Source organism: Dermacentor variabilis, chromosome 4, assembly GCF_050947875.1.
Source record: "Dermacentor variabilis isolate Ectoservices chromosome 4, ASM5094787v1, whole genome shotgun sequence".
Taxonomy (NCBI): domain Eukaryota; kingdom Metazoa; phylum Arthropoda; class Arachnida; order Ixodida; family Ixodidae; genus Dermacentor; species Dermacentor variabilis.
Genome location: NC_134571.1, coordinates 233,873,657 through 233,884,728, shown reverse-complemented (window position 1 = coordinate 233,884,728; position 11,072 = coordinate 233,873,657). Strand labels below are relative to the sequence as shown.

Here is an 11,072-nt window from a genome sequence, read left to right as displayed (position 1 = left end):
GAGCCCACTTCATGTGTCGACCACTCGAATCTGTTTCAAACACAGGCCTATTTCCAAAGCTCCAACTGCAGTGCACTTGCTTTTATGAGATATGTAAATTAATTTGGGCTAGTTGATGGGTCTTAAACGAATGCACAGTGCAAAACAAAATATAGATGGAAGTGACAATGTGGACAGAACCGTCTTTCAACTGTCTCTATTAGAGCATAACCTCCCTATAGCAAAGCAACATATAGGGAACTGACAGTTACAGTGAAAAAGTGCCAGTCCTGATTACACTCCGTTATCCATTCACATATTTTTCAATGATATCCCATTCATACACTGCGTGCACAAGAGACTATTTAAATATGACAAGCCTTTGGTGTAACTTAGAATGATCACGGGTTCCCTGCAGTGCGATTAGGTGACAAGTTTGGTTCAGTACATATTGATTGGTTTCATTGCATCGTATTTATATAATTGTTACTTTTACAAAATATTTCGCCTACTGCCTAATGCGAAATTTGAGTGCAGCTCTATACAGGTTTCCATTTCGCAATATGGCTAGCATGGACAATCTATCTCGTGTGGCACTTCGCAAACAAAGCAAGGTGTGGCGCAACTGCGTTGCTAATTGGAAGACCACGAGAGCAGCACATGGGTGATGCGTGGACGCAATTCACAGCAGCTGCCGCAGACAGACCTCTGCTCATGCAGTGCTTTGTTTCCTTACAGATGATGCGCACTAGTGTGGTATAAAGGCTTCCAAGATTTTCCTTCCTAGGAAACATCTAATGAAGCAATAGCTCCTAAGAAGGCCACTATCCAAGATAATCAAGAAAGGAATAGAGAAAAATGTCACAGAAAATCACATCAAACTAGGTCAGAGCATCAAAAATTGACCAACATTCTAGGCCTTGCCCTTGGAAAAAGTCTTGCAGCAAGGTTAATTGAGCACAAATTATATGCAGGTATTCTATGGAGTGATGTCAAAGCTCAAACACTGAGCTGTGCTCTTCTGCAGGACCTTGGTGATGCACATTTTAAATACCATTCTTCTGGCTACTATGGTTTCCAGGAAAATTGGTCATCCTTAAGAGGACAGGACACCACCATAGTACATTTTCAGGCATATTACTTGCGCTAGCAGGCAAAACAATTAAGGTATACTGACAATGAACATTCGCGGCAGGACACAATAGCAATGACAGTATTTGGCAGGATCTTTAGACAACAGACTAAAAAGAGTGGACTGGAGGTGAAAGCAGTTCTTTTGGTGAAGTATTTAGCTCGGCTTTAAACAGTGCATTGCTTGCATATAGGGTAACATACTTGTCATGTGCAAGTTTGTAACAGTGTACTTATGATGGAAAATTCTGATCAAAACCACACAGTGGCATGGTGAGGCAAGTGGACAACACAGTGGTTTTAAAGCATTGTTTCATGCTGAGTACTAAGTAGCAAGTTCGGTATTACCACACAGCAGCCAGGTTAATGAGATCAAAAATGAGAATAAAATGTCAAACCAAGTGACAAAGCATGAAGCAAGACCTATAAAGTTTCAAAGTTCTTTGACTCGTGTGTGCACCTTGTTGGCAAATGTGTGAACTTTCGACGCAGAAAAAATGTTGTCATAGGAAACAACTTCTCAAAGATAATCACTTGTTTATCAACAAAGCGAGATTTTATTACACAAGAGTTCAAAAATCGCTGCTTAAAAAATTAGAAACACCAGTTTTTTTTACCTTCTCTTACATTGAACACCCTGTGATTAAACTGTCTATGGCATCTGTAACATGTCGTGCGGACCAACACCTAGGCAAGAGACAATGCCAGCAACTGCTGCAGAATAGGCAAAAGCAGAGAAAACAGTAATGGCACGAAACAGGCTGTAGCATTACAAAAAGAAAATGCACAAGTTTGATGACAAATGATAAAAAAAATACAATTCAGAGCCCTTCCACTATGTGAAGATGGAAGACCAGCTGAAGCTGTACTTGTTGACAAGTATATTGAGTTATATATGGTTAATTGCTATATTGATTAAATAAAGAAACATACACACAACTTCGTTATCTTTGATTTTCTATTTACTTTGTCACCATGGTAACCATTGCTTTGTGGTCTCTGTGATATACTGCAATTGGTCGCCGATGCTTTCGTGCCCACTCCCGCTTCTGTTTGCAAAGGTGATCCTCACGGGCACGCTCTTCTTCATCGGTCACAGAGCAGCTAGCCGACATTACGGATCTGCAGACAAGGCGGGTCTGGCTATAGCAACTGCCCGTTGCCTTCACGCTGTTGCTCACACCGGTGCTCTTAACATGCACATTGTTGTTCTTCAGTACGAACTAGACGCGTCCTGGCCATAGCAGGACCAAAGTAAAACTGCTGATAACGTCGCTAGAGCGATGTCGACTTCACAAGAAAACGAGGCACAGACATTGGTGGGTACACAATGACGTTTTATTATTCTGCCATGCACTCCGGAGCCACTGAGCACTGCTGGCGCACAGCAGGCTACTGTGGATTCAATTTTGTCGACGCAACTTTTTTCTACACACCCTGTCGATGTATGCACTATTGGTCATGGTCAGAACCTAGCCATATACAGCTTCTCTGTAAAAATAGAAGGGGAAACAGAAGCAGACACGTTCAATGCATCACAAAGGAATGCAGCAGGCAAAAAGATGCGGTTTCTGCAGCACAAGCCATGACCTTGTACAGCTTGTGGCAAAAAAATGCAGCACAAGCAGATAGCTCAATCACTTCGCAGTTGTTCTAGCCTTGTGAACTGGAGCAACTGGCTTTCCTGTCCAGGAAGCATGGGCAACGACACTGCACACATGTTGGTAATATCAAGCTTTGATGCAGACATAGTAACGTGTGGTGAGGAATTAAGTAATCTTTGTTTCCACTTCTGCATGAATTTTGTGGAAGTGCTGGAGGGTCAAGGTTTTATACAGCTATTAATTTATGTATGTGGTCTAATAAACCATTGCCATGTGAATGTGTGGCATCAGCAACAGATAGCCAGGCACTATCACAAAAAGAAGCAAAATAATGCTAGGTTGTCGAAAGTTGCAGGTTCTGGAGGAGAGATAGAAAAGGACAAGACTGCATCGATCAATTGGACATGACTGAAGGCATGCACGGTATGTTGAGCAAGAAGCGGACAGAAAGAGTACAAGGAAACGCATGAAGGAGAACAGTCTGACAGTGTGTGAAGGCAGGAGCATCACATTAAAAAAATTGGAAGAAAGTAGCAAATGAACGGGGGATCAGATGCCAAGGAGCAAGCATTTTCTGCTAGAAATGTTATTGCTGTTGTGCCTTAGCCCTGGTGCTGCAAATGGAAGGTGGAAGAAACAAGTACAGTACAAGTTGAGAAAGCGTTGTGGCAAGAGTGAGTGGCATTAGATCGGTGCCTCATCAAAATGATAGAATTTGCAGTGCTCATCTGCACTCAACAAAGTGTGGTAACCTGTGTTGCTGGAAGTGTGTAAACTATCTCGAGATGAAATGTACAATCAGCCAGCTCTTCCAGATTCAGAAAAGACTTAAGACCAGAGGAAAATTTCAAAAATTACAAGACGGCAACCTGATTTGATAAATCATATTTTGGATGTTTCCAGTAGAAGCACTTGCACCAACGGAAACTAAGCTGCATTAAAGGTTGGACTTCAGAAAGTGCATCAACACTACACCAACGATAAATGCAATTCCACTACATGGATGACTTGCCTTGTATGAAAACATTGTTTTCACCTTTTGCTCTCCTGTTCGCCACGTAAGCATTGCAGATTAAGACGAAGTCTCACTGTTTGGTGCAATGCATTTGTCACTGGCTGACCACAAATAATCACTGTCAATGTAGTCTAATGAGCATTAAAAAGTTCTCTTCAGCTCCTACTTTGTGACTAATGAGCCGGCTGTGCTTACATAGGTACGGATCCACCTCCAGAGGGTCACCACTGAATTGCATCTTTTTTTTTCTTTACAGGAGCGTGGAGACCTGCATTAATAGTGTTTTTTCACTGACAGCACATATGTTACCGGGCTTTTTATTAATCTTTTAAATCACCCACACTGGCGTACGTTAGCCTCTTCATTTAGTATAGAGGGGTAAACATCGACAAAATGATGCAGCTCAAATAGGTTGAACGTGTATGCGTTTTCTATCCGCAGTGACGGACAAGATGGCTCGAGCGTTGCATAATGCCGTTTGCCTAAAGCCAGCTTCGCTGCAGCACACCAGTGTCGCGCAATGAAGCATGCGCATTGTATTGCGGCAAAGTATACCAAGAGTGGAAAGCGGCCACTGTGATATACGCGCCCACTTGCCGTCACGTCTCCTGCCGCAGTACAAGCATGGAGACGCCGAACAAGTGTACTGGCAGGCATTCAGAGTATTTCGCATGCGGTTGTAGCGATCTGAGCCCTTGTTTCGTCCACATAGAGCGCCCCGTATATGAGCTAGACATTGTAACAGCCGAGATTATTAACTAGCCAATATCAGTGTTACTGTACAGCTTTCACAAAGGTCTACTGCTATGAAATTGCATGACGACCATTTTTCTTTAGCATACATTTCTTCCGTATTCATCCGCAGGGCGTAGTGTTTTGCCAGTGTGGCTGTACAGCTCTCACAACGATCTACGGCTCGATCGCATGGCGACGCAAGTACACACATGCACATACAGAGTACAAAATTTCCATTCCCACGAATCTCCAAGTGTGTTGTATGCTCAGTTACATTAAGAACTAATGCATCGGCACGGCAGTTAATTCGTAAACTGTTTCCGTTCCCGCGATTCCCCTGAAGTGCGTGGTATGCTGACCTTGATCAACGACACTAATGAACAATGCATCGGCACGACGTAATACTTTGCCACTAAAGTCATTCGAGAAGACACCTCACTTCCAAACGTATCCCCTGCGACTACAAAATTTGATATGCTACCGTCGCAACAAAATAGCAACAAACTCACCTCGGACGCGGCTTTTTGGTCTTGCCGCCCACGCATCCTGTCGATTCTGTGCTGCAAGCTCGGTTAGGGACAAACGGAGCTAACAGCTTTCTTCCCCGTAGTACCTAGGCGAAGAGAAATTTTGAGCACCAAAAGTCCCCACATTTCTCTCTCGCAACTACTGCTCCTCGCGCGTGCGCAGAAAGAGCGGTGAAATCCAATTTCGATGTGCTCGTGGCGGCAGGTTCTGGCGTTTGTTTTCGCCGTCGTGCGGCCTGTTTAGTATTACGTGTGTCTTCTACGTGGTAAACGGTTCTGTGAGACGTGCTGAAGTGGTTTAAGGCGTCATGGCCGGAATTTCTGCTGGCGTTGAGGTGAACGGAACACGCAGCGCGATGTGTGCGCGCATATTCGAGTCTACAATCAGCCTCGGAGATGAATTGTGTATTTCTGAATGTTCCAGTCACTAATGTAACCTTATTGCAGTATTAGCCTCTATTTCTAAGCTGCGGTTTAGGAGCCATGAAATATACGCGACCATCATAACAGCGTGAGCATGGGTACCATTCTGCTACGATAGGAGCTGTGATGTTATACTTTGACAAGCGTTCAAACTGTTCGCTGCAGGTTACATTGCGTGACTACTTGGTTCGATGGGTGAGGTTTCCGCCCCTGAATAAAATAGTTTTGGCAAGTGATAGCAGCATACCTTACAGTCTGAATTACGCTTGTCCAGCAAAGGGACTGTTTACGAACTGCGCGAGCGTCCTAAGCAGTGGTAGGTGCTGGATTACATATATCTTTGTTCTATATACCGCTTGGTCCAAGCATACCGCATCAGCGGTTATATATTTATAAACGCTGTGCGGCGTGACTATGCGAGGCCCTGTTGCGGTGTTAGCCCGTTTTCTCTTGCGTTTTCTAGAAAGAGGATGATAACCGAATTTCTTTTTCGGTTGTGTTCGTTCCGTTCTCTACGACGCACTCACACGTATTACGGAAATTTTGTCCTCAAAAATAGGCATCGCATTCTTTTTATGCGATCCGTCATATATTATGGCTGTATGCAGGCCAAAAAGGCAATGCCGAAGCGCACAGCTTACATATGTACCGTGCTGGATCACCAACCGCAGTGATCGCTGTGTTGAGCAGCGCCATCGGCCTCATGCAGGAAGGCTAGCGTAGACATATGGTAATTTCAAGCCTACTAGACTTGAAATGCGCGAGAACGATGCCGGTGCATCACAAATATTTGATTGCGCCTGCCGCTTAGATGTTTCGTGGTTGCCTTAGGTTGGCCGTGCACGAGCATGCGCTCTTATGCTTTATGTTTTACTCCCTACGCCAAGCGATCAGATATTGAGCAGATTTACCATTTCATGCTGCTAATAAAGAGACACCGGTTTTCTTTGCTGAGTTAAAACCGATATAAGCAAAATAGTTCACAACACATACACACACCGCGACTGATAATGTGCGTACACCGCGGCTGATAAAACGCGTCACATTTTCGCACCCCCAAAAGATATTTCCGCCTATTGTAGTTACCGATGCACCGAAAGGCTTCCCTGACGACCTTATATGAACGGACACGGCGTAAATTTCACAGAGTACGATCTAAAACATCAAGAAATCGTTCCGGAGCACGCGACAGCAATACTTTCAAGCTGCGCCGCGCCGGATCGCCCAAGCCGGAGAGGAGGAAAGGCTCCCCGCGCGCCCTATCCTCCTCGCCCGATGAAACGGCCTATATTTTGCAGGGATTGGTAGCTCTATACGAATACGTATCTATAGCTTATGTATACAATAATTTTGACCTCTTCAATGCGTCGAACAGTACTTTGGGTGCTATGTGCGTTAGGATGTAGGTTCTGTTTTCTTTTTTGCGAGTATTGTCTAAATATTGTATAATCTTGTTTTGTTTCCTTTTGTACTTGGTCATTATTGTGTAACTGTTATTACCGTGTGCAATTATTTTTGTTTTAAAAGTCTCGCTGTAAAGGCTCTGCCAAGCGAAAGGTGGCTGCGGCTTTGTCAATCTGTATCTGACAGCTTTTTCTGCGCCTCCGCTCACCGTTTATAGATCCGTTATAGATCACCTTTTATAGATTATAGATTTATAGATATAAACGGTGCCTCCGCTATATGTACCTTTACAAGGCAGAAATAAATAATTTGAATTTTAATAAATATTTATCGTCAAAGCATCACGTCTATATGCGCACAAAGTTCGATATGTGCGTGCACGCATACACAGTCAATATGTTTTCCAGGGAGCTTTGCACGAAAATGGTAGATGTGCTTCACAGGAGACGGCGCTTGAAGAAACATTCATGATATACTGTTAAGAACGGCCAGCTGCAGTGCAAGTTTGCCAGTACCCGCCGTGGTTGCTCAGTGGCTATGGTGTTGGGCTGCTGAGCACGAGGTCGCGGGATCGCATCCCGGCCACGGCGGCCGCATTTCGATGGGGGCGAAATACGAAAACACCCGTGTGCTTAGAGTTAGGTGCACGTTAAAGAACCCCAGGTGGTCAAAATTTCCGGAGTCCTCCACTACGGCGTGCCTCATAATCAGAAAGTGGTTTTGGCACGTAAAACCCCAAATATTATTATTATTAAGTTTGCCAGCCATTTACGCCAGCGATGGCAACCTCATCTTGGAATGCCGCCGCCAACCTCTAGCCACGGCGTGACTAAGTCGACTTTGTGTCAGGAACAATACGCACGTCCTCCACTCTCCGTCGCTTCAGCTAGGATGCGTTTGACGAAGCAGGCTTTGTGCTGAAACCGCCACCGTTACGTTCTAGCCTCGTCGCCGTTGTGACTGAAGGAGTTCGACGAAGCAGGCTTTGTGCGCAACACGACAACGCGGACCTGATCTGCTGCCCGGGCGCGCTACACGGGGCGGCTCCGAGTTCTACGAAATTCGTGTGGTGTCGGTTTCGGACCGTGAACACGTGTGTGTGTGCACATGTGTGTGTGTAACCGTCCCGCGGAGAGGCGGCTAGTTTACGGGGACTAAACGAACGTTCGCGTCACCTTATATCGAGAGTGCTTAAAAACTGCTGTTGTGCGGATGCGCGACACACTTCCTTAAGAAGTCATGTTAGACTGAGACACTCTCTCAAGCAGTCGTGTTAGGCTGACGTACTTTCTCTCGCAGTCATGCTAGACTGATGAACTGCATGTAAATACTGTAAATAAACACATATTCCTCGTTCTCGATTAGAAGCAGTCCTTCCCTTCATCAACTTCCTCAGCGTGGATAAGTTGGACGACGGCATGGGCCAGCTACCTTCGAATTCATACCGGACTCCAATCTTGACAACGGATCACGAGCGATGGGATTGAGCCCCCAATCCTGACAATACCATGAATTTATTAATTCTTAACTGCTTGATTTTTGAATGTCATTAGTTAATTGAGCAAAAATTGGAAGAATTTGATCTAACTCTAGTTCTTTCCAATCAAATCCACGTCGACAGCAGAAATGCTCCATTTTATATTTACATTGTTTGGCATGCAGCCTTAACTATTCTTAGACGAATCGACAATAGCTACAAAAATTGCAGATTTTGACATCTCTTCACAATTAGGCTTCGTATAATCGCTTCTTTCACGCTCCCCAGTGAAAACGTTCAACTGAAATGTTTCCTAGAACTGTACAGGTCTGCGCTTATATTGTTTGACGATTTTTGCTGTGCTGCGACAGGGTCATTTACAATTAACACGCCGTTCGCGAACAATTTTGCTTCACTCTTTCGGCAGTTCAGATGACTATTACGAGAACTGTTTAATGCAATATCCAATTGATTAAATTTTTTCCCCGTTAAATAGTTATTTTCTCGATAGTTTAACTACAAAAAGGAAAGCAATAATGAACGATACAGTAGTGTTGCAAACATATCCGCTTTCGAATTATTGAAATCTTGTGCTTTTTGGTAAAGCAAATGTAATACTTAAGCGATATGTCTTCTTCTTGCGACTTGCACATGGTCTCCACGTACTCTTGCTCTCAAATAGTGGCCGTTGCATGCGCACCCGCATATATGGCGAAAATAAATTTGATTCTGATTTCATAATTCACTCTAATTGCTAGAGTTCGATCAGTCCAGAATAAGATACAGAACCATCCTCTAGTCGGAAGCTGATTTAACTGCCAGATGAACTGTCACTAACGTCTGTATGTGATGGTTGCTGTTTTTCCCCGTGTGATGAATCGCCGTCATCGCTTTTGCATAGCTGGTATATATTCCGTCATTATATATATTCGTCCGTCAACATTTCTTACGCAAAAGCAACAACAACAAAAAATTTCTGCCTCTCACTTCTTCAAAGTACTGCGCAGCATGTCGGAACGCAATGGCGCGCGTGAACACATGGCCTGAAGGCTCAATTTCAAAGTGTTGTTCAATTGCTGCCTGAACCACTCGTGAAGACTTTTCGCGCCACGTTACATTATTATGCTCGCTTTTCTTGTGACCGATGACAAGACATTAAATTTGGCAGCCTCTGCAAGACAAAGCTGCATCAACACAGCTTCTTAAATATACAAATTGGCTGAGCGGCTGTCGCACAGTGTGCATGGTCCCTTGTGGCACGTCACTAAAAAAGCAATTAAACACTTAGCGTACGTGCACAAAAGGACGCGACCACTAATATAACGTGAGAGGGGACTTTCGGTCTCACAAATAGCTATATATGTACATATATATATTACATGAAGTGATGCCGCATGGAAACAGGAAACGACGTATAAAAGCGGGTGCTCGCAAGGCGCAATTTACTCCTCGTTACTTACGAACTGCCGTCGCAAAATGCCGTGAAAGGTCGAGTGCCTGCGCAATTACTCGTTGTTACTGCTGACTTCTTTGTCAGCGTCGGCGATGACGGTTTCTGCCCCCCATGCGACCAAAGTTATTCGGCAGGCAGCACTTCAGAAATACCCGTAATAGAATCGCATACGGCGAAGGCACTGTGCGACGATTCTCCGGGCGACTTCGAAGGCCGCTCGCTTAACGCGCCTGCACATCACCGCCGATCTTCTTGTACAAGGTTTTGATTAATACGCCGTAACCATATTGATGCGGCACTAAGAGCGTTTTAAACCGGGAGGATAAAGGCGGCGCGAAATGAACAGTGAGAACTCCCAGCTCGCGCGCTCTTGCGCACGGTGAAATGTGTTAGATGAAGCAAAATAAAAATAGCACACGTCATGTTCATGTCACGAACCCAAATATAATGCTAGGCGCGTTACAAAGCTCGAAATTTCGGGGAAAGAACTCGCGCTATATTCGTGCAAATGTGCGTATCTCTCGTGTATCGCCTCTTCTCTGGCTCACGTGCGCTCACGCTGTACAACCTCTCCTATAGCAGAAGAAGTCAACAAACAATGACACCAAGGACAACATAGGGGAAATTACTTGTGCTTAATAAATGAAATAAAGAAACGATAAACTAATGCAAATTAAAGTGGATGAAAAAACAACTTGCCGCAGGTGGGAACCGAACCCACAACATTCGCATTTCGCGTGCGATGCTCTACCAATTGAGCTACCGCGGCGCTGTTTCCCCATCCACTTTCTTTGGGTATTTATGTTTCCTTGTAGAACCCTGGGAGTGTTAAGCCCGCGCCACCACTCATAGACCTTGGCGGCGGACGTGGAACGTCCTTTTTGCCGCAGGCGTCACGAGAACGTGATCTTTTTGGGTGAAGGCAACTGGTCAATAAACCCACATATGCTACCTGAAGGCATCGATGCAGCCGGATTCGAGACCCTCGTTATGTAATAAACGAAAAGAAAGGGGGTTAACCGAGGGAGCCGATTTTTATTAGTCATATCATACGAAGCCAACAAACACTGACACCAAGGACAAGATAAGGGAAACTGTGCTTAGTAAATGAAATAAGGAAACTATAAATTAATGGAAATTAAAGTGGATGAAAAAACAACTTGCCGCAAGTGGGAACCGAACCCACAATCTTCGCATTTCGCGTTTCATCCACTTTAATTTCCATTAATTTATCGTTTTTTTATTTCTGCTGCACCGAAACTGGATTCATGCATTGGGCGTTTGTCTGCCAGAGTACCAGGAAGCCAGCTTGCAAGCGGTGAAA

The 11,072-nt window shown here is 44.5% G+C and overlaps 1 long non-coding RNA gene across 1 annotated transcript; it reads right to left on the bottom strand.

Moving 5' to 3' along the window:
• Positions 1 to 2,430: 2,430 nt before the first annotated feature.
• On the bottom strand, positions 2,431 to 5,186 carry LOC142580204 (uncharacterized). Its single transcript, XR_012827643.1, has 3 exons — positions 4,974 to 5,186; positions 3,925 to 3,997; positions 2,431 to 2,601 (listed from the first exon to the last, which is right to left on the bottom strand). It is a non-coding gene; the product is annotated as an uncharacterized LOC142580204 (long non-coding RNA).
• Between the last annotated feature and the right edge of the window lie 5,886 nt (positions 5,187 to 11,072).